This window comes from Anomalospiza imberbis, chromosome 5 (assembly GCF_031753505.1).
Source record: "Anomalospiza imberbis isolate Cuckoo-Finch-1a 21T00152 chromosome 5, ASM3175350v1, whole genome shotgun sequence".
Lineage (NCBI taxonomy): Eukaryota > Metazoa > Chordata > Aves > Passeriformes > Viduidae > Anomalospiza > Anomalospiza imberbis.
The window spans coordinates 58569704-58597596 of NC_089685.1; the positions used below are offsets into that span (position 1 = coordinate 58569704).

Here is a 27893-nt window from a genome sequence, read left to right on the forward strand (position 1 = left end):
GGGCCAGGAAAAGCACTTGGCTTTGTAAGTCAAGAGACTTCTGTGTTCAGTGAACTGTGGGATGGTTCCCTGTTTTATAAATGGGACCAGAGAGGTGAAGTCTGGTTTGCTTTCTCTCACCTATCAGCTTTTATGGCAGTATAGCTTTGGGCAAGCTGGAAACATCTGTCTGCAGAAGGACCATGGAAGTGGGGGAGCTTTGCTTTGGAGAGTGGAGGGTGGGCAGCCAGTTCCATGGGTGACCTGCCCAGCAGGAAATTGGTCCCTGCCAGCCTGTGGCCCCTGGGCCATGTGCTGCTCACACAGCCTGGCTGTGGGAAATGAATTTGTAAAGAATTCTTAAAATTTGGTAGAAAGTTCACACAGTCTTGTACATCTGTATGCAAACACTGAGATAAGATGTGTTGATTTCGGAACTAGATTGAACTAGAAACAAGTTTCAACAAGTTTCAAAATATGGCCTTGCAAAAAGACTAGATATTTTAGAGAATTAGAACTGTGAAAGATGCATTGTAGCAGGACTACGTGGGGAACAAAAAGAGGTGGCTGGTGTTAGAAGTAATAGCAGCATTGTGTGGCAAAAGCTAATAGGCTGAAAAACATTTATAAGGTATTGTAACTAGGAGATAGGTTGGCTTCTGATGGAATGGTGGAGTTTTACATCTCTTGTGTCTCACTATTCATCAGGACTGATAATGGAATAAAATCTTTTAAAACACCTTTCAGTTACCCCATCTCTGTAAAAGCTGGGAAAACCTGGCCACACACACAGGAGTGCAGGGGACAACTGACAGCTTGGGACAGCACACATTAGGGACAAGATGCCTGGGAAGCTGTTGGCTCCCTACCCCTAGAAGGGCTTAGGGAACAGCTGCTGTTCTGAAAAGCATGGCCACTGGCATATGAAAACAGGAGGCTACACTTCATCCAGTTGGGAAAGATGAATCCTCCATGCTCTAAATGGCAATGCATGTCTACATCACAGCCTAAAGCTCTCCTTAAAGCTGCCCCCATCCTTCTTCAACCAGACTCTGGCTTTCTTCTTTTCTCAGTGACTAAGACAAGGCCAATGACTTCACCACAAGGTCTGTCTCAGCCTGCTGTGATTTCACCGCTCTTAGAGAGGAAGTCAGTCAGCTACAGTATCGTAGCACCTGACAGTGTTCAAAAGACTCCCTTTGACAGTCTTATCTTACTAGCTTAGGGAGCTGGGGAGTCAGAGTCACTAAGAAGGGTAGAGCACTGATACTGGTAATTTAATCCTTGTTTTTATTCAGTACACCTGGCTGCAAAAGGATAAAACAACTATGATAAAAATAAGAATATATTAATCTATCAAATGCTTTCCTCTTTGGTGAACATCACAGACTAGAATTCAGCTGCTATATTAAGAGGCCAGGATATCACCACAGGATATTTCAGTGGCAGCACTAGAACAACTGAACAGACACAGGAGTGTCACAGTTAGTACTGTTTTCCCCAAAGATTCTGTTGGGATTGTGTTGTGCTTACAAAGGTAAGTTTTGACCCCCAGTTTAAGCTGTGCTGCCTTGTACTTTGTTTTTTTCTAGAAGCACAGATGTTCCTTGTGTTCTTACACACCTGTGCTCAAGCTCAAAGCACAAGTTTATGAACAAGCACTACATGCACAATTCACCACGGGGCAGGCAAAAATCAAAAAGTTGCCATTTTAACCTCACTGTGCAGGGCTGATGGCTGCTCTCAATTTAGAAATGTTTACTTTGGAGAGGGAAAAAACTGAGCAGGAGTAGTATTTTAGGCAGGATTTTACATTACATGGAGTGTAGGCCTGACCTGGAAATGATACAGACGTGAAAACTGATTTTGCATTAGCTAGAGTTGCTCTGCAAAATCCAACCAGTTTAAGGATTATCTGCATGAGGAAGGAGGCTCAGCCTCATTCAAGCATCATACATCAATCAGCTAAAATTCACAGTGGTTAATCTTGGAGAACATCTTATTTCCAGCACCAGGGCAACTAGAATTGCAGAAAAAAGCTTAATGGAATTTTTATGTATGTGTCCATCTGCCATTGTTTTCTAGCAACTCAGCTATGAGGAGAAATACAGGGACATAATTGAAAGTATCTTATTTGTACACAGTTGTTTTTAATAAAAGGCAATACAAAAGGTGATGAGAGAAGGAGAGGCCATTCATGTAAGGCCTCAGACATATGGTTAAAGGTTACTTAAAAAGCACAGGAGAAAAAGATCAGCCTTTACTGAGCAATGTAATCTGTTTTCCAACACAAGAAAAAAAGATAACTTAGATTTTTGCAGTGTGTATCTCCTTGGATCAAAAGGTGCCCTGTGTACACAGGGAAGGACTCAAGACTCACTCTTCATACAAGTTTCAGTTCTGAAGGCCCTTTGTGCCAGTAAATCACTTTTTTGAAACAGGGAAAATTCTCAAAGAATCATAGAATATCCTAAGTTGGAAGAAATCATTGAGTCCAGCTCCTAGCCCTACACAGGACAGCCCTAAAATCACCCCACGTGCCTGACAATATGCTCAAGAAAATCTTATTCACGCGTCATGTTTGGATAAAAGGTTGTTTTTTCCTCTAAGATGGTGAGACTGAGAGAGGGTCATTCTGTAACTTGCTTAAAAGCATTTAATCTGTGCTCAAGGCCCCATCCCAAGATAAGCAGGGGTCCCTTTATGGGAGCTAAGGCTAAGGCTGAAGCAGGGAGGAAATGAACGGAGAAGCTCTCTGTATAGAGGACAAGGACTGCTAAAATTTAATTGCAACTTGTAACGTGAAAGCAGTAAAATGAATATGCATGAGACTCTATGCATATGTATAAACAAGTGGGAGATAAAAAAGGTTCAGGAATGCATGTACTTTGAAGGGGGAATGATCCCCACATGCGCCAGTGCTGCAATAAACATAGCAGCTTTACAACTTTTACAAAGTTGTGGAGTTTGATTCTCTCTCTGCAGTTCAATATGATCAAATGAAATGCATTAAAAAAAAAAAAAGAAAATTGGGAAATTTAGTGATTACAATAAAATAGACCAGGATTTCGTGAGTTGCAGTGGAAAAGGGCAAAACATGCCAAAACTAATCTCACAGATGTTGCAAAACCAGGAGAAAAAATCAAGGAGGAAGAGAGAACATTGAGGGGAAGATATGAGTGAAATGGCATGGAGACGGGGAAAAAAAAATCTTTGCCAAGGTAAAATCAAAGCAAAGGCATTGGATGCCATGAAGTGCAGGGGTATGGACCAAAGCATGCCAAATTGATCCCCATTGAAAAGAAGGACTTACAAACACTCTGGAAAGGTGATATGATCAAATGAAATGCAACTGAAAAAAAAAAAAAAGAAAGAAAATTGGGACATTTCTCGACTACAAGAAAATGATCTGGGAGGAAATGAGGAGCAGTGAAAAGGACCAAAACAGCCTCACAGATGTTGCAAAATCAGGGGAAAAAATCAATGAGGAAGAGAGAACGTTGAGGGGAAGATATGAGTGAAATGCCATGGATACTGGGAAAAAAAAAAATCTTCGCCAAAGTGAAATCTATCCAAAGGCATGGGATGCCATGAAGTGCAGGGCTATGGACCAAAGCTTGCCAAAATTGGCCCCCATTGAAATCACAGGATTTCGTTTCCTTTCCTGAAAGTGCTTGGGATACATCCATCTGGACAGACATTGAACTTTTAGGCTGTGATTTACAAGATTCACCACAGGGCTGGTGAATAAGTGAAGCTAATAACCATCCCAGGGGCTTTTGTGACAGGACTTAAACCAAGATGGAGCTATCTGTATAAATCACAGATTACATGTAGTGTGAAATTCAGAAAGTCTTGCTTTCAGCAAGGTTTCCCAGGGAGAGTGAGAAAAGCCACCCTGATGGAGAATTTTTAAACAAAACTGGACAAAATCAGAATTTTTCTTCCCCCCAGAGCTGGGAACAGCCTTCTATTGAGTTATTTGTCATCTGGGACTGACCTGGCAAACACGTCACGTTATTATGGTTTTCCTCATTTCCAGCTACTGCACTGGATTGTGAACTGCTGAAAGTACAGGAGAGTGTCTTTTCTAGCATTACTTTTATAGATAAAATTTCTTTAGTTACCATGGGGCTATTGAAGAGCTGGATTAAAAATTAAAACCATCTATAAGCAGGCAATTGCCTCTTCCCTAATACCTGAAAAATTGTTTTGATATTGCTGCATCTTTCATTAGCTGCTTCATTATCAGAGGTAACAATATACCTCAAACCAACAGAATATTTTCAGTCATGATTACAATATAAACAATCTGTAAAATTATGAGAGACTATTGACTTAATTTTTTTAACAGTTTCAAGCAATCTTGTAGAACACCTTTACCTCTTAATATAACTATTGTTTTCTTTTTAAATTTTAACTGACAGATATTGAGAGATGAAAGAAACACACTTCACATGTGTGTTTCAAACACAAAAAAACAAGGACTGGAAGGAAATGTGTTTTTGACATATGCATAGTTCTCAAACTTTAAAATATCAAAATTTAACCAGATTTAGCTACATCTATCACTTCCCAACAAAGCCACTCCTTGACAAAGAGTAATCACCATGTATTTGTTTCCATACCTCACCTCTGAAGGCTGAAGACAAGACCTTTGCTGTAGCAGACCACAGGGCTGAGGATGTTGCAGGGAAAATCTTCTGCAGTCAAGAGCCTGTCATTTAAAGGAAAAATCTGTGGGCTTGAAGAGAGCCAATTGCTATCATCTTCAGCAGTATCACCCTGGGAGTGGCCTCTGATAACCACATCCCAAGCTATTTTGGGTCTTCCAGGTAAAATCCATTAAATTTCATTTTGGGATAAGCAGAGGACAATGTAAACTGTTGGCTGGGGGTGCTCAGGTGCCAGAATGCAGAGTTTGGGGTGGCATGCTGCCTTTATGGCAGATGGTTTCAGCACTGGTTTTTCAGATGAGGAGGAAACCCCAGTGAGAATTCCAGTATTTCCACAGGACAGATATTCATAGCCATGTTTGTATTGTAAAATAAGTAAATGAATATGCCATTGGTATGAAAAACAGATGGAGAACAAGTCCCATCTGTCTGAAATTGCTCAGGATACAGGAGACCATAAACAATATAGTACTTATATTATAACACATACATATGTATAAAAACACTACACAGACACTACAGTGTATATATCTGGTACAAATATATAGTATCAAGTCCTTACAGTCAATATTTTCTATTTCTTCTGTTTTCTTATCCAGTTAAGCAGTACTTCAGCTAACCAGTACTACTTGGCTTGTCAAGGAGGTGATTTAATCAATTAGCTTGCAAGGACCAAGCAAATACCCCCAGGCATGGGGCACTTTGCTGGACAATCTGAGTCACTTCATTGTACAATCCATGAAGAGAAAAGATAGAGACACTTGTCAGTCAGTCAACAAATGCTCATACTTCACACAGATTTAACATTCACCACAGGGAGTCACATGCATAATAATTTCATTATTTGTATCTCTGGCAACTGATGATGAATATAACTCACACCCTCAATTACATAAACCTCTATACATTTTCTGATATCAGTGAAGGACACTAATCTAATTGAAAATCTCCATTTCTTCGGAGTTCTTCTTCCATTCTTTTAATAGTCACTCTTCACCTACCAAAGAAAACAAAGAATTGGAAGTCTTGCTATGACTTACTGCTATTTGGTTTCAGGATGCCTTTTTTTAGTATTCTATGAGACAGCTGGATAGATAAACTGATTCAGTTCAAACTACGCATACCACGTTTCTATCCTGTACTGAACTTTCTGTAGTGTGACTTTTGTAGAGTAGTTTTCCTTCCCATACACTTTTAATGTCTCCTGGTTGAATGTCTCTGTTGACACTGATAAAAGAAAAAATACAGATTCCATTTTACAAATATTTGAGGTATGGAATTATTTGGAGATTGATACCCTTGAAGAGCTGCAGCTACTCACAATCAAAGAAAAATTTCTGTATGATACAGAGGCCAAGGACAGCCTTGGCTGCAGGGAGCATAAGACTGTCAGGTTTCAGATCCTGGGAGAAGCAACAAGACAAAGAACAGAATTACAACCGTAGACTTCAGATGAGACCTGCTTGGCAGGATCTGTGGGAAGTTGCCCTGGAGAGCAGAGGCCCAGAAGAGCTGGCTAATCTTCAAGGGCAGCCGCCTCAGAGCATAAGAACTGCCATTAGAATGTTCAGACAGTTCAGCAACTGTGGCAGAAAGCCAGCATGGAGAACATGGAGCTCCTGAGTGAACCTAAACACAAAAAGGAAGCATGCAGAAGATGGAAACTGAGACCAGCTCCTTGGAAAGAACACAAACATTTTGTTTGCACACATAGGAATGAAATCAGGAAAGCCATAGTTCAGTTGGAGCTGAAGGACAACAGGAAAGGTTTCTGTAAGAACATTGACAACAGAAGATGAATGTGGGCTTATTGCTCAGTAGGATGGGGTAGTAGTGACAAAAGACATAGAAAAGGCCACTTTTACAAGCAAGGTTTGTCCTCTGGCCTGCACTAGCAGATGAGACCAAGGGGGCTGGAGAACATGAACTACAAGGAGAGTCTGAAAGGTTAGGTTGTTCACCTTGGAGAAGAGAGGGCTTGAAAGGCCATTTTGTTGCCTGCAAATTTTGCAAAGATACTACAGAGAGAATGGAGTCAGACTCTTCTTGGAAGTGTGTAGTGAAAGTACAAAAGGCCACAGAACATATTGGAACATGCGAAATACTGATTAGATACTATCAAAAAAAATTACTCCAAAGGTAGTTAAATAATGAAAAAGATTGTCCTGAGAGATTGTGGAATCTTCATCCTCAGAGGGGTTCAAGACTCGACTGGACACCATGCTCAATAACCTCATCTAATTATTCCTGTTTTGAGCCATTGTCTGAACTAGATTATATGATTCTATAATTACATAGCAATTCACTGAGATTTGTAGATCTGTTCCCACTCTCAGTGTCCAGTTACAAAGGGACAAATTGTGAAATTCTTACAACGGATAAGGTCTCACTCCATACACAAAGTTTTGCTAACACTAATGGAGATAAATTGAATTATGCAAGAACTGGCTTTTAATATTAAGAAAATGTATTGTCTACAACTCTAGTGAAAAGAACCAGTCACTCCTTCTCATCAGGCTGCAGCAAGTTTTCCAAAGCATCAGTAATAGTTAGCTACACTCACTGTACTTAAAAACAAGAGATTTGCTTTGTGAAAAGTGCTTAAGAAGTTTTTAGTAAAACATTAAAAATAGTGATGAAAAGCCATGCTTCTAATGTTATAGCATCTACTCCCTATAAGACAACAGAAGGAAGACTACATTTTTCTCTTATTGTTCTTTAAAATAAAGGACATCAGCAGTGGCTCCAGTTGATAGCAAACATCAGTGCAAAAACCAGATGACCCTAATGAAAGAAAAACATATCAAATGTTTTTTAACCCACCTTAAATTCAGGCAGGTATATTCAGGTACAGTACTCTGGGACTTGTTTTCATGGTAAGACCCTCAGCAGGGCATGAGGCAAGAGTGGCTTTGTGCCTCCTGAACTTTAGTTAACTTCAGGGTAGGAATGGGCTTTGATGTAGGTTCACACAACTCCGCAAAAGACTGAGCAACACTTACCACAGAGACACTCTGCCAATGAGGCTTCTTAGAGAGTGGTCAGAGTAATGAGGACTCAATGCTCCTAAGCCCTGCTGGGGACAGTAGTGCTGTCCTTGTCATGCCCCCATGCTGGCACCCCAGATGGCTGGTGGACCCTTTACAACCTACAACTGCTAGGGGTGAGGGGCTCATTTTGGGTTCAGAGATTGCATGCTATACCTAATGTATAGTGAAAGCTTTACTATTGACAATATTTAGATCTACCCACCACTGGAAAATGCACAAATTCAGTGGCCTGAAACAGAAGCAATATTCTATAAGAGGAAATTTGGCTTCTCACCTGATTCATTTTTATTACAGGTCCAGTCAGGATAGTGTGGGCAAAATTAAGAAGAGGAAATCCTTTCCCTAGCTTATCTTGAAAAAGGACAAATAAAATCACATTTGAAAGTAATAATAAAATGCACTTCAGAAGCATCTTTATCAAGGAACTCAGTTTGTTTGCAATTTTCCTTTAATTAGCTGTTGTGTCTCTCAAGGGAGCTATTATTCATATGTACTAAAAGGCAAAAAACCCTGCAAAAACTTGCATATAAACCTCTTACAATCTCTCAGCTGTCTGACACTGGGATCTGCCTGCCTTTGTTCCTCTTCTGGTATCTCCCCCTCAAAATCTGATTTCTGCTGTTTTCCATTCTGACTTACTGTCCATCTTTATTTTCTTCTCTACTTGATCCTTCAGCCTATGGGCTCCTCTTATTCCCATCTATCCCTATTTTCCTGGATCAAACCCCAGCATTTTTCTTATTTGCTTTTCTAAACATCTGACTTTTCACCCTTTCATTCTCTTTCTTTTCTTCTCATTGATAGCTCACCTTTTTCCCTCAGCAGTCTTCTCACCTCTGTTCACCTCAGAGTCACCTTCTGTACCCTCCCACCTGCTTATCTCTGCCATCACCCCGTTGTTCCTTGTCCCTTACTCTCTGCATCCCACAGAACTGATTTTCTACTTTCTCCTGCCTGTGGCAGCAGGGGAAGCACAAAGGCAGAGGGAGGTGATGAAGTTAGAGATGTTACCCCGAAGCCCAAAGATACAAGTGTGCTCTGCACTTCCTCAGCTGGGGCCATTTTCTGGTCATGGCTTGACTCTGTCAGGACAAGACTCAAGCCAGTCTCAGCTCTGCTGCCACACTGCATTCAGTGAAAATGGAACCCCAGCCCAGTGTTTGAAAGGGAGCAAATACTTGCTCTATGCCAGCCCCTGATCCATATGGCTGAACAAGCAGGATTGACGTCCAGCACAGAGTAAACCTCCCATAACAGAGTCTTTAAAGCTGGGCACTCCCTTTTATGGTTTCAGTCTTGCTTTCCCACCAGCTGTGCTTAGGAACTAGCTGCAGTTGATACCATTGATTACTGGAATCACTGTTCTCTATAAAGCATAAGACAGAAAATTCTCCTCCAGAGACTTCTGCTGTGAGGGAAAAAGCACATTTGCTGATTAGTGCCTGATGTGTATGAGATTGTAGCTTGATGAGGAAAATGGAGGGCTAAGACTGAAGTGACAAGCAAAATGATCAGAGCTTGACAGAGAAAATCTCAGGCAAAAAAAATATTTATTTTAGTTTAAGTTGCAGCTGAACTATGCAAAATATACATGGCAAAGAGGTGTCCATGTTTCTTGGAATGAATGAAATTGAAGAGTTGTTTTTTTTTTTTCCTCTATGTTAAGTACCTGGGATGAACCTTAACTTTAGGAATGAAATTTGCTAAACCTCATTTCAGCTGGCAGGACTCAGTTCTCAGAAGTAACTGTTCTCTGGATGGAAGAACTGTCCTGTGCTTATGCTCTGTCTTAATGCCTCTGTGATTAGTGTCTTTCTCCCTTTACCTAAAGATGTGGCTTGGACAAGACTCTGCTGCTGCAGAGTCTCACTGAGCATTTCCAAGCCTACAGTGAGTGATCTAACTAGTGGCATTGTGATTTTTTTTTAATTCCCCTTTTAAACTCCTGTTTTTTTTCTATTTGGTTGATGTGATTTAAGATAATTCCTGAAATGGAGCTTAAGCCTGATTTTGTATTCACTCCAACTAATACACATAATCCAGCTGTGAATACTGTCTGAACCTAGGCAGACTATATAACATTTTGAGCCTCTGATGAGGAAAAAACCTCAACAGTCTTAGAGATATCTCCTCTTACTGAAAAGAAAAAGAAAAGCAGAGAATATAGAGTTTCAAAACAGAAAGGGTATGGCAGATATCCCCAAGACAGACCAATAATTGTTCACAATAAGTTCAGAAGAATTTCTTTTGTCCCCAAAGGGCTCAGCTACCTTTCCTAGGCACTGAAACCATCAACTTATGTCAGGGAAGACAAGATTGGAGTGTAGCAGGGAGAACTGGACCCTGAAGTAAAAAAAAGAGGATTCACTGGAAAAACTGAAGGCACAAGTTATGCACACTGCTTGAAGATTCATTTGTGGAAATTCATACTGATTTCATGCTGATTCAAATATTTAACTTTGACAAAGGCTTTTTAATTCCCAACAACTTTTAATTAAAACCGGCACAACTACAAATGAGTTCTAGAATCACCAGGCTCTTTCTGATACTAATCTCCTCCTATGGTCATGTGTAGTCAGGTGCTGTGACTATAAGACTTGGGAAATCAAATTTTCCTGGAATAGTATTTTCTTGGAATGGCTGAATTACATCTTTGTCAAATATTTCTTATGATTTGAATAAACTCATATCCATTTCTAACCATTATGATTTGCTAACTTTTCCCACTGATGCCTGTAATGAATCCTTGGTTCACTGTACATATATTCCTGGGGAAAAACAAAGTTTTGAAGAACAGGAGAACACATTGTTATGTCAAAAGCTCTAGGTGAGCAGCATTATTACCTCTTAAACTTATAATGACAGGCTCTGATCATTCTAAGTCCTCTTTTCCTGTTAAAAAGTCCAGTGACCAAAACTTAAGACTGCTCACATTTTTCTTTAATGAAATTATAATAGATTAAAAATTGTCATAAATTCTGGAATTCTAAGCCTGCTTGATGTGTAGAGCTAACATGAAGAGACACTGATGTTTGAAAGGGAGCAAACACTTGCTCCCTTGATGTGGGAGACAAGTAGCCACTTGATGTGGGCTGCTTGTCTGAAAGTCTTTGCTTCTACCCATCAGGTGCATTTATGGAGAAAGGGGCTGTAAACCCAGCCTTACTTGAAGTGTGAATAAAATTTGTTGTAAGACAGCTGAGAACAAGCACAACTGCAGGTAACCACAAAACCAGCAAGACCTAAGTGAAATCTAAAATGCTCTGAGCTTTGATTCAAACTACAGACACCCTTCTAGTCTCATTTGTTTGATGGCATGCTACTGCAGTGTGTGCTACATAGTGTCACTTTTTTCTGTCCCTCTCATGAAAGCATATGGAAAACTATAGTGAAAGTGGTCCTGTGCAGAGTTTGAACTCCAGCACTTCTCTTTATGATGCTCAGACTTTGCACGGCAGCAACATTCAGAGGGTTTTGAATAAACTACTGAACTTGATTCTCCAACACCAATACAAGACTGAAACGGATGCCTTCAAGATAATCAATAAATTGATCATTGTGATCTGGAAAGGTATTTAAGCTAGAGAAAGGAGGAGCATCACGGGGCACAAGAGACGTGGTTGTTCCACAATATTATTATATTTAATCTCCAAGATTTAGACTAACCAGTTGAAAGTATCCTGGAGCTCCTATGAGAAAGAAGGTAACTAATACTCTTTCTCTCATGGTGAAACAAGTACTGTCAGGCTGACACAAGTTCTATTGTATCCTTATGTAGGGAAAATTAATTCTTCTTTCTGAATTTTTCTCGGTTACCTCTTCAGAGGTAATGAGATAATCAACTTATGTTTGCTTATAATCACCTTGGCCCTGGTACTGGCTGTCTGCAGGGAAAAGAAACAAAGCAGTCTTCTGTGACTGCATGCACTTAGATACAGGCAGAAATGCAATTGCTTTTGTGATTGGAAACACATTGTCTAAACTTTTCGTGTGGTCAATACATACAGATTGTGAAATCATTTGTGAATTTGCTGCTTTCTTCCAGCAATTGGGATTGAGAGAACAGAGTGATAACGCTGCCCTGATTGCCTCTTTATCGTTAGGATCATTTAAGTCCTTGCATGGCTGACATAATTGGTTCACTTGCAATCTAATGAAAAGATATCTGGGGACACACTGAACTATTTTATAACACAGAAGTTAGGAACACTGGGCATCACAGAGTAACATTTTTATATATTACAATTTATTCTTTACTCAACCTCCCACATGGAAAAAAAAGGGCTCTCTGCACCTGCCTATTAAATCTATTAACTTCTACAATGTGTGGTGTGTGTTTCCTTGCTGTGTGGAACAAAACAGTGTGCATATTGTGGCAGACCAGTATATGCTATTTTATACTAATCTCTAAGATTTTTAAAGAGCAGGAAGATTAGTGTGTGATTTGTTCAGCCCCAGCACTGAATGTTATCTTCTAGCTCCTTTTACTTGCGAGGTTCGCTGCAAAGATGTATTGGGTGGTTGAATTTGGCAAAACAGCAAACACTTCTACACAGCCAGTGATCTGTAGGACACATCTGCCTGCATTTAAACTGACTGCAGGAGGTGATGTAGCCATCAGCCTCAGTTGCACTGGGCCTGCTGCTGTGTAACTCTGAGCAATCTGGGCAGGTTCAAAGAGGAAAAAAACTACTGAGGGCAGAGTTAAGCTTTTCTCAAGCTACAGTTCTTATAGCTGCATCACAATCAGGTGCTATTCACCAGTCTTCTTGTAATGAACCAGTATTAAAAATGCTTCATTTTCATCACACCAACTGAAGTCACAAAATTAGCATTGCATATACTCTGAGCGATTCCAGTTAAAAAAAAAAATCACCTTAACAATATTTGGAAAAGTTGACAGCCTTTCAAAAGAGCCAACCTTTTGAAAAGTAGGGAAACTCCAAGATGACAAAGCTTCAGTTTGCAATGCAGATTCTGAATTCATCATCTTATAGTAAATATTGCCATATTCTAAATAATTTCATAGTATCTTTATTTCTTGCATCACATTCATGATTATTATTTCCTATTGTTTATAATCTCCACGAGTCAGAAGTCAGGAATCTTTGCAAAAAGAGAAGTCAGGCTACTAATAGCAGTAATACCATTACCTTGAAGAGGAATGAAAGGAGACTGATCTGACAGATGGCTACCACTTATTTTTTATAACTGTTTCAAAGACTGAGAGCAAATCTAGCACTCAGAGGAGTAGAGAATGACTTAAGTGTAGTATGGTAGTTAGGAAGAGTTATCATGGGTAGACATGTAAGTCTGAATCTTGCACTAAAAATAATCCAGTTTTCTTGTCTCCTCCAAGCTTTTGCAAATGAGCTAGCACACAGAAAATATCCATAGAAAACATTAGATACTGTTTTTTCTTAAAAGGTCTGTACAAATAAAAGTACTCACCTCAGAAATAAAACATCTCCGTAGGGAAGTGTTTAGATTAAAAGTACTATCAAGTTGTAAACAAAATAAATTAGGTAATTTTATTAGCTTGAAAATTAGGTTTTCCTTGGGGAAAAAAAAAACCACAACAAACCCAACACATCCTGTTTATTTTAGTTTTAGATAATCCATGTTTTGATTTAGTATTTTCTTGCTCCAGAATGATTTCTAAGGAATCCACAGTGCTCTTTGGGACAGGAGATTTCTCATGGACTTGATTCAGGAGGCTGTACCAGTAAACAAGCATTATTCTTTGAAAGAACAGACATGACTTCTGCCTCTGAGACTTTCTCAGATGAAATATACTGAATATGTCAGAGGCAAGGACTCAAAAATCCCATTTGCCTTTTTGCTGCTAACCACTGTGATGATGTTTACTAGTACCATTTGTGTCACCAGTTTTCATAAAGACCCTCTTAGCATTGTTACAGTTAGCAAAACTTATTGGAAACTTTGACTACAAACACCATTGCGGAAAGTGGCATTTCTGAGAGGTCTTGTATGTTCTTTAACCACAAAGAAAAGCTTAGTTTGCTTGTACCTGCTGCTTGCTTCATTCTGCTGCTCTGTTAAGTCTGAGGATTCATTCTAGTTCTCAACATAGCCAATACATTTATCATGGGCCACTGTGCAGCAGACTGGGGCTTCAGTACACTCTTTCTTGTCTTGCTTTTTTCTATGTGGAATCCATGCTGAGAAAAAAAAAAATTAGATTCCTTTTGCCACTCCTGGCACACCAATTCTGTGATGTTCATTCTGCCATTCTTTGCCTAGAGCTGCTAAGAAGTTCAGACTGAAATCTGAGAGGGACTTTGACTACTTTAAATTATGATAAACTGAATGTCATGAATCCCTCTTACAAGTGGTATTAGTATAACCCAAATCTATGTGAAATGGCAAACATAAGGCGTTAGTCTTCCTTGCTGACTATCCATCTTGCTAATATTTGTAATTCTCTTACAACCAAATCATACTCACCTCTTTGGAGGTTAGTGATGTTAAAGGCCCCTGATCTGTAGTGAGCAGTGAAGCAGACTTAAGAAAATAATTGGAGGCTCCCAGATATATCATGGAATCACCCTGGTTTGGGAGAGCAAATGGAGCTGGCACAAAGGGAGGGTCTGTGTGATTTCCTACTGGACAGACTGTGCCCTGCAAAAAGTCATTATCAAATATTTCTAGATGAAACATTTTTATCTGTCAGAATGCATTAGCAGTGGTTGAACAGAAAGAATTTTTCCTAGTCTGAAGAAAAGCTTGACATTAAAGAAACTTTGAATTAAGCAAATAAATTTGTGTCATGCCCTAAAAATCAACAAATTACGGCTCATTTGAAAAAATACAGGTATCAAAGAAAATCTGGGTGCCATTCTTTCAAAGTTTTAATTTGAGCATTCCAGTGAGTATTCTGAACAGCAGCCCCAAGGCACACACAAAAAAAATAATTCTCTGGACCACAGTTTTCTTTCTCTTGCAGCAAAGACACCTTTTTAAATTTAATGGTGAGGGTGACATTTCAAGAAAATCTTCAGGCACTCTTGAAAAGCACTGGAAGTTACTTAGGACAGGGACACAAAAGAGCCTTTTATATCACCTAACACTTAGCCCTGACCCAGCTGCCAATCCTCCCAGACCTATTTTGGGTGCTGCACCCAAAGGTAGGGGACCTTGGTTCAGGTATGCTAAGAAAATAACTATTAAAATGTGAGAGGGTATGAGGCCATGAAATTAAAGAAAAGTAATACAGACAGTAGATAGTGTAGTTACTGACACTGTGAAGGTTAGTAGCTGGAAGATTGAACAGGAAAAACACTGGCATGGAAAGGTATAAAACCCTAAGGAAAAAAGCTGGAAGTTGGAAGAAGACAACTTATAACCATCAAGAACCAGCCTGTTCCAATAAGCACTGAATAACTTCCTTGACTGACTTACAAAAGTCATCCTGTGTCCCATTGGGATGTCCATGTGTTAAAGCTTAGCCTGTGAATTCAATATAGAGACAGCAGCTGATAAGTAGTTCTTTTAAGCTGTATATATCCTGCTTGCAAAGTTTTTTGTGTGTGGTAAGACTTCCTTGAACGAAATCAGCTCTGGTCTATCTTTCTTAACTGAAGTCTGTTCTGAGAGCCATGGGAATGCTCTGAATTACAAGGACTGTTGAAACTGCTGGAAAAAACTGGGTGTTGCTGAGCTAACTCCTGCAACAAAGGTGAAAAGTAGATAAGAACTGTTATGTGCTGCATAAGGACTGTCTGAAAGGAGCCTTCTTTTTGGGTGTGACCTGTACTTATACAAGATGCTGAATCATCTCAAAACAAACAGCTTTGGACTGCAATCACATTGGGAAACATCACAGATTATGTATCACTGCTAACAGGTGAAGACCAAGCAGCTGTACAAGAGCTATGTATCTCAAGAACACTTTTAAGCTGTTTGTAAAGCACCTCTGAAGGTGCTTTCAGGTTATTATTATTTCATATATTATTTCATATTATTATTTTATATTATTATTTCAGATATTGTTTCATATTATTATTTCATATTATTTCAGGTTTGAACTCTGAAATAATTTAATTATAAATAATAGCTTTGATTAATTAACAAATGCTGGTTTCCAAAATAACAAATTTCCCAAATGCCTTATTGCTTTTCTAAGTAAATATTTGAGGCTGAGTAAGACTGTAGTGAAAGAAAATTCATCAACTCAAAAGATAAGCAGAAAAGTCTTAGAAAGCACACTGATATTAAAGATAAATTACCTTCAAATTCAAGTTAATGTGTGATTTGAAGACTGCTGGAGAACTAACTAGGAAATAGTCTACTTGTGCAAAGGTGTCAACCTGGCTTAAAACTAGAAGAATGATGGACAAAATCAAAACAGATGTTAATTACAAAACCACATCACAAACAGTTATTGCTTAAAGTAATTTTATAAATGATGACTCTGAAGAAGAATGCTGGGAGATGGAAGAAGAAAAAGACAGAAATTATTACAAGGGAAAGAGTGAAAGTATTCCCTTTGGAAAAGCTGCTGATTCCTCCCGGTTTAGGCCTTGTTCTCCTGTTGTTCACAACTGAATACGCTTTGCAGAAGTCTCTCCCATGCAGTGAAAAATCTAGGGCAGAGTCGCCATTTTTGCTATGTGTTTGCACAAGAGAACTAAACTCTCCTATATAATTAGTAAGATACTGCTAAATAGGACTAAATCCTTTGGAAGATTGTGTTAGCACATTTTTCTGCCTATCAGTGTTGAAGAAAAGGGACTTCTTCACATAGAGAGTGCTTCATTATCAATATGATCAAAGACTTTTTCTGAAAGGTGCTGGATGCAGCCTTAGTCTGATTGTTACTTTTGATTGGACTGTGCAGTCTGTTTATACTGTACAAAAATCAGATGGGTTCAAAGAGAAATGGGGAATTCACACAGAGATTATTAACTTCTCCATATGAATAGGAATGTGAATATGACAAGATAGCTTGAAGTGCCCTTGAACCTGAAGTGTTTAATCATGTGCTATGTAAGAAAATTATCTCAATGACCATGATTTTCAGTAATATTTGCCACTGCTTGGCACGTGGCAGGTATAGGTCATTTTAGGAAGTATCCACAATGAAAAGTGAAGAATGGGAACAAACTCTATGACTTGAATTATATTACTTACAGGAATCGAATTAATTTTACTTGAGAAAAAAAAACAAATATTCTCAATCTTCACAGGAAAAACCCTAACAAGAACAATAACAAAAAGCAGTGTCATTGATTAAAGTAGTGAAAATCTTGTATTTATATCCTTTTTGAACATAGATAACTGTTTCTTCAAGATAGACACAGGAATTTTACTGGTGGAAAAGAAACAAGCTCTGTGTGACACGATCTGCCTGCAGCATCTCGCTACCTCACTGAACACAAGTCTTATGTCCACACACCAAAAGCATAGAGGATCAGCAGGAAAATGCTCATCTCCAAAATCTAAAGAAATAACACAGGTCAATTACAACAGACTGAAAGACTGCATGTGACTTCTTATGGGGACAGAAGAAATCTGAATATTGTATATAAGATACATGCAAGAAATTTCTTGGGTGCAGTATGGAATATGTTAAGATACAGAACAATGGCTGTATTTTTCTTCCTTCCCTTTTTTTGTACCATGAACATGGGAATAGTTTGGCATCTAAAAAAAAAAAACACTATGAAAATTGCTTAACAAAAAACTGCTATCACCAACTCACCCTTATGCTTTCTAAGCAGAGCACCCATCAATTGGATTTTGTATTTTGTATTTGATATTTAGGCACAGCTATATGAAAAGAGAGACAAGTCAGAAATGTAGGGCCTGTGTTTTAACTTCTCCCTTTGCTAACTAAAACCATCTTTGCAAACTTACATTTTTATTCAATTTGGTATGAATGGGTTATCAAGATAACCAGATAGAAAGCTGTAGATCCAGCTGGAGGAAAGGAAAGGGACACAGTGGGTTTCTTACCATGGATTGACATATTCGAAATATAAAATCTGTCAGACTGGACATGAATGTCATTTGTATTAACAAGAAGCAATTATAGCAATATGGTACACTGAACAGTTGACTGCTTTTATTATTTGAGAGTCTCAGACAAATCTAGGGGGTCGGAGTCTCAGAAGAGCTATACAGAAGGCAATCTGCAAAGTTGTGAGTGTTATTTTATAAATGATGCTCAATTAGCCACTTTTTATCTAAGAGTAAGAAAAAAATTCTAGAAAACCATAGTAAGAACTGTAACCATTGTTTCATATTCTCTTTTGAAAGCTTTATTTGTAAATTGTAGGTCAGCTTGTCAAAAAGCTTAATCAATCTAGATCCCTTTTATACCTCCAACTTTCCATTTTCAACCTTGTATATGGTCAAATGTCAATGTTTTCATGTGCAGTAGGTCTAGTCAGCTCATTTGCTGACATATGCAGGAAGAAATGTAAATTAACTGCACTTCACACACTCAGCAGAGGAGTCTTGTTTTGAAAACAGATCATTAAAAAATCTCTTTTCAGAGCCTTCAGTAGTTAATCATATCCTGTAGCTGGATCCTTAGAAATCAAAATTTGATAAGTGTCCCTTTGTGGTACAAATGGTGTTACTTCCCACAGAGTAATTAGAAAGTTTGCTGATCCTAGATCAGAAAGTTTGCTGTACACACCTAGATCCTCCACTTAACTTGACTTTTACACTATCAATACTCAACTGGCAACTGTGTAGCAACATGGACAAGTGGCCTGTGTTATCCCGTGACACTTTGAAGATAACTTCAATAAGCAGTCCTGAGATGGACACAGCAATTTCTCCTTGGTCTTTGCTGCTTGAGGAAAAAATGCCAAACTCAGTCAAGAAAACATCTGCTGTAAGAGAACAATTTAAGAAAATTGTAAATCAAATTTGAAAAGACTTCTTGTTTCTATTATCTAGAATGAAGAATGGGTTTCCAAGGCATTAAAGTATTTTAGTGACATGCCTGGTATTCAAAAACAGATTATATGGAAATGTTTCCAGGACATGAATTTTCAGTGTGGCACAGGATTTGACAAGTTTACAAAAATGTCACATTTTCACAGACATACAGGACATTCCAGTTTTTCATGACACATCAACCTGAAAGTCTCTGGGACTGCAACAGCAGAAGCCAGATAGCTCATAAATATATAACTCAAGTTTTATCAACTTTTTAATTGTCCTACTTTGCTCTTCCCTGTAAGAAAATGTTCAATAAGTCCTTTAGATCTTTACATTACTCCATTTTTTGTCCGGCCCCAAACCCATTCATTCTCCTTTCTGTAAAACTCCCTAGTAAGATATCAACAGAAATCTCTTTAAACCTGAATTACAGCAAATTTAGGTATTAGGACTAAAAGCATCACTTTTCACCCTTTCATCTTGATTACTTGGGTTGTCTTCTCAGGCATTACCACAGTGGTGGTACAATACTATAAAGAAAGAGCCCCATCCAAGAGAAAGTTCAAACCATGAGTCAGTTCACTTTCCTCTTATTTTTTTTTAGGCAAAGCAAAATTCCTGGAAAAAGAAGCTGTAATCCTAAAAGGTTAATTTTAACCCTAGACTGTCCCTAATCAAACCAGTGTCTAGTACTGCAAGTCACAAAGTCCCTCCTATCACCATTGCCATTTTAAACCTTCCCTTTTCAGCTCATGTATCTTTTTTCTTCACAATAGTGATGTAACAGAAGAAAAAACAGAGAGGCTGGAGGCACAGTGACAGCAGTTCCCAGCCACCAGTTTCACTGAGACAGAATGCAGAACTGCATGTCCATGCTCCTTTGGAATCAGGATGTACTGTGAAATTTTGCAGCCTGGTGATCCATCTTGCTGTGCTATCTGGCACAGATAGAGCAATGCCTACTGTTACCAGCTCCTCCATTGACCCAAACTGTAGAGATTAGCACCTTGCAAACTTTTCTGATATCCCAGAAGTTTTAGCCCTCCCCACTCCAAAGAAAAGCTATACTATTTAATACCATTGTATTAAAATCCTATTGCAAAAATGCTGATATAAGTGGAAAAATCAGTGTGTAATAATGTCATTACAATCTTACACTGCACAGGCTAAGTCAGTTTTCCATAGCAACCCAAATTCTGGAGTTTCTGAAGTTCTGAATGTTTGGCATTGTGACAGTGCCCTTCCTTTAGTAGGAGCTCTTGGAAGGCAATATACACTGTACCAGCACATAGATAATTAGCTATAGAGTCGACCTTCCAGCTATACTGTACAAAGAAAGTAACAAATGTGGCCACTGTAAACTCTGTGGTCCTGAATATTCATGCAATGACAAACTGAGGATGCTAACAGACGTCTGAACTGATATTTCCCAAAGAGACATGTGAGGTAAAATAATTTTTAAAAACCCACAAAACAACATTAGTTGTCAGGGGATGTTTCCTTCTTAAGAAGTTTATTCAAATAGATTATTGTTGGATTGTAGTTAAATGATAAAGCATATCTGACCTGAAAAATAATTTCCCAGTATATTTCTTAATTTCATTTGCAATCCTTCTCCCAGTGCCCGCCTACCTGCATTCTGTACAATACTTACAGGAGCCATGTTTGTATTCTCCAGTCTGCACTGACTGTAGCAGAAGCCTGTGCCACTGACAGATAAATGCCAAAGCCAGGAATAAAGGAAGCGGAAGTTTCTAGGAAAACTACAGCATTAATTCTGAGCCTACAGAATACAGAAAGGGGCATTATTAGGCTGCATGTCAAAAGACTAAGAAGGACCTCTGATCACTGAAAACCCTTCTGCTACAAAAGGCAAAGTCTATGCTTCAGTAAAAGCATTTCTTAGAAATGATTGACCCATGAAAGAAAGACACTTGTACCATTACACTTCGAAGCATCCTTGGAAAATGAATCCTTGATATTTGGCCAGGGTGGTTTTTTTTTTCTTTTGGTGTGTGTGTGGTTTTTTGTTTTGTTTTGTTTTTTGTGTTTTTTTTTTACAAAAACCTTTCCTTGGGTGAAGAATTAACTCTTTAAAGAGAAGTCTTCTTGCCAAGCAAAGAATAAATCCATGTTTAATCTCAGATGCTACATCTATAAATAAATCCAGGTTGTCCAAATACTAGCATTTGCTGAAGACAGCCAAAGTTTTTGTTTTCTCATTCTGCTTCCTTGCCTAAGTAAGGAGCTCTGGAGAGGATCCATTTTTCTAAATTAAATATTATTTAAATATTTCCCTGCCAAAACAAATATTTCTGAAATTCAAGGATATTGTCTTACAAATTGGTGTGTTGAACTGAGCTGAACATTGTAAAGATATCACATGTCATCTTATCATGCAGTATAATTCCTCATTGTTCCCTGATATCTGGTAGAGATCTCTGAAACAATTGCCTTTAATCGGCTTTCCCTGGGGCAGAAGGCACCAGCTACTTTCAGTTAAAATGACCATAACTTTCCAATAACATCTCCGGCATGCCTGATGCCTTCAGGTATCTTGTTTGCTGTGAGCAAAAATCAGATTATATACCGGGAAGATGGCAAATTTTAAGAACTATGGTTGAGGGAATGAATTAGGGTTTAAAAATCATGCAATAATTTAGATTGAAATAGGACTTCAGGAGATTTTTGTGGTTCAACCTCCTACTCAAAGATGAAACAACTCAGAGACTCTGCCCAACTGAGTCTTAAACGCATCCAAGAATGCAAACTCCCCAACATTTTCAGCCCTTTTTCTGGTGCTCTCTAGAATGTTTTCCTAACTGCAGTACTTTTCTTGATGTGACTTATGCCTTTTGCTCATTATTGTTTCAGTGTGTACCCTTGGAAGAATTTGGCTCTTGGTGGTTTTTTTTTTTAATAGTCTATTGGAAGGTAGGATTGAAGGCTGTAGAAAGATCTGCTTTCATATTAGTCTCTGTATTTGGAGAACTTGTAGGAAACCCTATAAAAACATATTTCTACTGTCTGTTCCTGGTACAAAGACTTTCCTCTACAATAAACACTTGTTGAGCCCTATCCAGTTAAAATGGTAACTTAACATGTAAATTCATCCAAAAATATTCTGTAAAAAGCATCTTCCTGCCACATCAGCCAAGATACATCATCCCCTGCACACATTTTTATCTTATCCCTTTTTTGGCTTTTTTTTCATCAAACACAAACAGATTATTTTCACTGCTACAAGTCCTTCATAGTAGCAGATTGTTAATAACACCAATTCTGCCCTCTTTCACACTCATCTTCCCTGCTGTATCATAGCCATGCTCACACCTGTCTTGCCCCAAACTCTGATACAAACCAGCTGAAAAAAACCCAGCCAAGGTGATCCTTCAGAAGCTTTATAAAGCTCATCTCCGAGTGTAGCAGAACAAGTACTTTTAAAACCCATCAGAATCAGAGTTAAATGAAATTCTAAAACTTTACACTGAACAAAACAGTGGCTGCATAATTATTGCAATGTGGTAATAAAAAGCTGTTTCATCATAAAACTTTGAAAATTATTTCCTTTACTTACCTTGAAATGACATAGTTGATCTTAACAACTGAGAAACTCTCCTTCCTACTCCAGCTTGGGAAAGTCTTTCAATACTGCTTGCTTCAGGAGCTCTATCCCAATCCTCCTGCCTACAAGGGGACATAGGAAAGTGTGTGCCTTGCAGATTGGATTCAGGCACCTGAAGGCCCAGATATACTGCTGAATAATTTAATCCTAATTTTTAACATAATTCTTGCAACACTCTGATTCTATGATCCTTACCTAGATCACCTTCCAACTACAAATATTCCCATCTATAACTTCTCTTAGGCTCACATATAGGCCATTTAATCTAAAATCAAGGCAATCTGTTAGGATCATTTAGTCCCTGAGTTGTATTTCATATCAGGTCAGGTCAGGTTTCTGAAACTCTTATACTCCCTTCACTCATAATGTGGGTGACCTTGGGAAACACTTGCTCACCACCTTTACCTCAGATTGCCTCACATCTGTTGGATGAAAAAGCAAGTTCTGAAGTAGCAAGGCAACTTCTCTATGTAGTGGTAACTTATGTAAAAAGTGTGACATATGCATCTGAGGTGCTGGTATGTCAAAGGCAGAAACTGTCTGAATTGTTGCTTGTGTACAGGAAGTTGAGTTTTAAAAACAATCCTCTAAAATGACTTCTTCACGTTTCTTTCACAGTACATATTTTGCCACTGCACCTTAACCTTTATAGCCTGCTTCAGATATCTGACTTATTTCTTTACATTCTTTCCTGCTTTAAGGAATCTCTACTTTCTTGAATGTTTCAATGCTATTTGTGCATTGATAATATACACAAACCCTATTGTCAACAGAGCATCTTTTAATTCCAAATTCCTCACACCTTCCTTCTTTTTGCTCACCTTCGATTAAGACATAACTAAAACTTTAATACTGAATGATGTCCTGCTTCCCAATGTTTGTAACACAAGTGTCTTTAGCTTTTGACCCCTTATTGCTGAATAAAAAAAAACCTGGGTTTTTTTCATCACCGGGCTCCATAGTATTAGAAAAAGCAAAGAATGGAAATTTGTGATAATATAACACTGGAATATCTTTTTATAAAATGCATGTTTTATGAAGGAGAAGTAAGTTATGATTCCCTGGGAATTCCTGTCTCCAAAGCAAAATATGGGCTCTCACTGAAATAACTTAAAGCTCTCTTATGACTGTCAGTGAAGGCAGCCAGTAATCTCAGGTGGAATTTCTCTCAAGGTTCTTGTAGCAGGCAAGAAGCACAAAGGCAGGATCTATTGCCTCAGCTTTCAATTTTCACATTCTCACAATTCTCACGTTCTCACCAAGCTCTTAAAATATGAGAAATCCCTTTGGGAGGGGCACTGTTAATCTGCTTTTACTGCTAATGCAAGGGTGTGCCAACTTAGTCTGTTCATTCAGCACTTGGAAGGCCATGCTGACTGTCACAAGAACTCCTGTGCTCACACTTAGAAACCCCAGGCTAAATTCTCATTTCCAAAGGCATCAGAAATCCCTAGAAAGCAAGGGACATCACTACTGTTTTGGATGATTAATGTTTGCCCTGCACTTTTCAACTCCTCAGAAGCCTTTAAAACAATGCTCATACAGCCAAATAAGCAGACCTGAGCCTTACTTTCATCCCAGTGTCATAAACCCTTTTATTTTTCACCTCACAAGTCCATTGTTTACCTGTCAGTATGTTCAGTACATAAATGACAATTAATCCTTAGCATGACCCAGTTTTTGTTGAATTTGTGCTTTGTTAACCTTTATTACTAATATTAATTCTGTAAACAACTGAAATTCTATTACATGTCCTCCACACCCATGGAGTAAGCCTTAGGTAAGAGACAGTCGAAATTAGCATGAATAGAAAGAGTATGGAAAACATAATGTAGAAATTTTCTGTCAAGGGGCAGAATTACGGCAATCACTACATTTTTTTTAAAGAAAAGCACATGCAGGTGCTGTCCCATGCCAAATGCAGGAGTGAGGGTCAAGGTGTGCAGCTATGTGGCTGTTCCAAAATTGTAAGCTTTTTTCCCAATTTTGTCTGATTATCTTCAGCTAAATATTGCACTATAAGTCAGGTTTCTGACACTTTAAAAAAAGAAGAAATTGTATGACCATCTAATCCTGGTTCTAAGAAAGTATATAGGTATGAAGAATGTAGCAGAAACTACTGGACTGTAGGAGAATGCAGTCATCAATAAAAGATAAATTCACACCTGGGATGCACACAAAAGAAAGGAAATAAATGAGGGAAGAGACAAAGTGTGTTCCTGGTTTGAGGTGACAAAAGGAATATATTCTCTTCTGGTATTTAAGAAGCTTGTTCCTTCATTGCACATCTATTAAGAAACAGTATTCTGTACATAGAGTATTTATGATAAATTAACATCTGGCAATGTTAGACATAACATAGTTCAGCCCCTTCTGAGTAATCCTCACTTTAAGACCAGGATTAGCCTCAAGCCTTAAGGACAGCCAACAGAGCAGGAAAAAATACCATGACTTTAGCATCTTTGTCACAGATCTGTTAACAACATGTATGATACACATGTTTTCATAAATTATGCATGCCATAAGTTGCAAAAAATCTGTATCCATGACTTCCCTCAATGAAATTTGGACAAGGATGGACAGGAAAGAGATCTTTAGTAAATGATTTTATTGCACAAAGCCATCATTGTGGGAGCCAACACAGATTTCTGATTCCTTGGTTATCACTTTGGCAGGCACTAGCTGTTGGTGTGACTGAATGATTCTACTTCACTACTCTTTCCCCATACCCGTGTCTTGGCTATTGTAATTTACCGTCTGTCCTACCACCTGCAGAGTGAGCATGACAAAGCAATCCCAGTCAAGCAGAAGCGGATCTGTCTTCCTCTATAATACCACCTTCTTTTTACACAGAGCCTCCCTAGGATACACTGGCTTTGAGAGTTCCAAAGTTTTTCATCTTAATTTGCTAGTCTAATAAAATAAGGTAGGTCAGACACTGCTACATGAGATTGACTAAATGAGATAACATGAGAAGGGAATGCAAGGGTAAATTCAAAGCATGTGTGAGAATTACATGGTGATAACAAGGGAACAGAGAAGGGTTTCCTGGCATGGGAATGCAGTGGTGTGGTTGAGTGCAAAGCAGGCTCTGAGCCACTGTGTGGTGGGACAAAACCACACAAAACAGATTCACAAAAGCTGAGGCAAATTGTTTCTGTGACACATCCCTACTACAAATGTAAGGTTTCTTTGTTCAAAATTCTTGTATTGATCCTGATTTTCACTAGCAATGACAGCTACTGCTCCATTTCCTAGAAATAACAATACTGTTTCTCATGACAACTTCAAGTCTTCCCAGTGCTGCACTAGAAAATTGTTTATTAGGGACCTATAATAACTTTACACTCGGCTTACCACAGAGGCAAGTGGCACATCCTTTTCTAACATGTCTGATAGTGATCATGATTCCTGCCTATGTATAAAACCATGCTAGTTAATTAGTAGCAACAGGTTTTGCTAGTTTCCCAGTAATTTGGAGTCTATAGAGTCATTCCTGGATTTCTAACAAGCATCATATTGTCTTGGACAATCTTTTCCATAATCTGCTAGAAAACACATAAATGCACTTAAGCACAAACCCTCCCCTCCACCAAAAAACCCTACACCCCACCACCCTTTGTTAGTCTTACTTCTATATTGAACTTAGTATTATCAGGTCAGACTATAAATGGTTACAAATCTATGTTCTACCTAGCACCTCATAAAAAACTGGTCTTTGATAGATTCCCCACTATAAGACAGACAAAATGCATTATCACTATTGGTAATAGACCTGATATTGGTACTTCGAGGAATCCTTACAAAGTTATCCCAGGACACTATGAAAGAAAATGTAGTCTCAGGAAAAAAACATTTTAAGAACATAATCCACATTGTGACGAATTTTGAAAACATACCCTTTAATTGGTCCATCTCTAGTTCTTATGCCTTTTTGGTTTTCTCTATTTTAAGCAACTCAACATAAGTACTTAAAGGTAGCAACACTGTATTATGCACAACAGCCTGCTGAAGTCATATACCCTACATATTTTCTAAAAAAAGTGTCCTAACTTTTCCTGCAAACTAGCGACTTTCAATCCTGATTAATAAGGGTAATAATAATTAAAAATCAAGGTAAAATCAGAAAGATTTTTCTATTATTAAAGGTCATGGATATTTACTAAATATTTATCTAGCAGGATTGCTAGAAACTTTGATGCAGATAAGAGATCTCATTCCCATAGAATTTCATTCACAATGAGGAAGAGAAAACAGCAAACTTGGTCATTACTGTGCTTTGGAGTTGATTAGTTCTTTGGATCTTAAATGTATGTTGGGTAAAAAACTGAACTGCCATGGGAATAAAAGACGTAACATTTCATACTGCTTCTTCACACCAACAAGTTGTACTTCTGCACTCCAAAGCTGATACTTTTGGTTTCATTCCCAAGCCCCTCTCAGCTCTAGGATCAATTGTACAAGGTCAGTCAGATGACTGAGACAGACAGAGCTAAGCAGAAGGAACTTGTCCACTTCCTGATAGTCTAAATGAGAGCTGCCAATTGCACTGCTGAGGACAATAGATGTCAGACAAATTGCTCTGATTTTTATCTTCAGTAACTGAGCAGGCACAGACCAATACCTGTATGTAAATAATTCTCATAATTCTTTTATCTTCACAAAGATTAAAGTAAGTTCAAGTACTTGAAGTAGAGAAAAAGATTAAAAACTCCTTTGTTTCAGTTTGTGTACCTGTCTCACCCAAATGAAGCACTCTACTTACCACACTGTAGATACCATGTCTGGTTTCTCTTTTGTGAACAGTCTGCAAAAACTTTTAATAAAAATCACAATAGAGATTACAGATGAAATTTGCCTAAGAACTCAGCAAGCTTCTGATGTAGAAAAAGTCACCATACTTGTCTTGTACAGGTTTAACACAACCATAAAAACACACTATCTTAAACTGACCATCCTCAGAATAGAGTATATCTGAAAAGGAATTTTGTCACTGTCTTATCTTGGTCCTGTACAAGATTCTCCAGTCTACAACCCACAGAGCCATTTCTTTCACTTTCAAACATTTAGAACCTCACAAGTTAACAAACACAAGACAAACAGTTCTCAAACGTTGATAGCAAATATAGAGTCTCCCCAACCTGAAGTCCAGAAAGAGCACTCTAGGTTCCCAAATATGTCTGCTGTTATCACAGAACTGGGACTGGAATTTTCAGTTTCTTCTTTGCTCCACTGTTTCTAAGTTACTCTGCAGTATACTCGAAGAACTGGTGTGGTTTCTGCAGCTCACTCAACAATGTCAAATCAAAAAGGATTCAATAGCCTCAGGGTTTTAACCGTTCCTACACATTGATAGTCCATATGGAAGATCACCTCTTGAGGGAAAAGGAATATAAAGTTTATATGATTGATAGAATATATTGTCAGGAATGCTTAAATTTAACAGCAAATGACACAAGAGTTTGCTAAATGACATAAAAGCAGATGAACCTTCTTTCCAACTACTAAGAATACCCACAGAATAAGAAAAACTCCAGTAAGTTCCTGTTCATGGTTTCCTGCAATATGTGTAGAAAGAAATGCTATCCACTTCCCAGCTCATGAGGTAGCCATCAATCTTACTCAGTGAAATCTTCAAACAGAAAC

The 27893-nt window shown here is 38.3% G+C and overlaps 1 pseudogene; it reads right to left on the bottom strand.

Annotated features, from left to right (window-relative positions):
* Positions 1–5769: 5769 nt before the first annotated feature.
* LOC137474912 (BPI fold-containing family C protein-like) lies at positions 5770–26162 on the bottom strand (annotated as a pseudogene).
* Positions 26163–27893: the final 1731 nt, after the last annotated feature.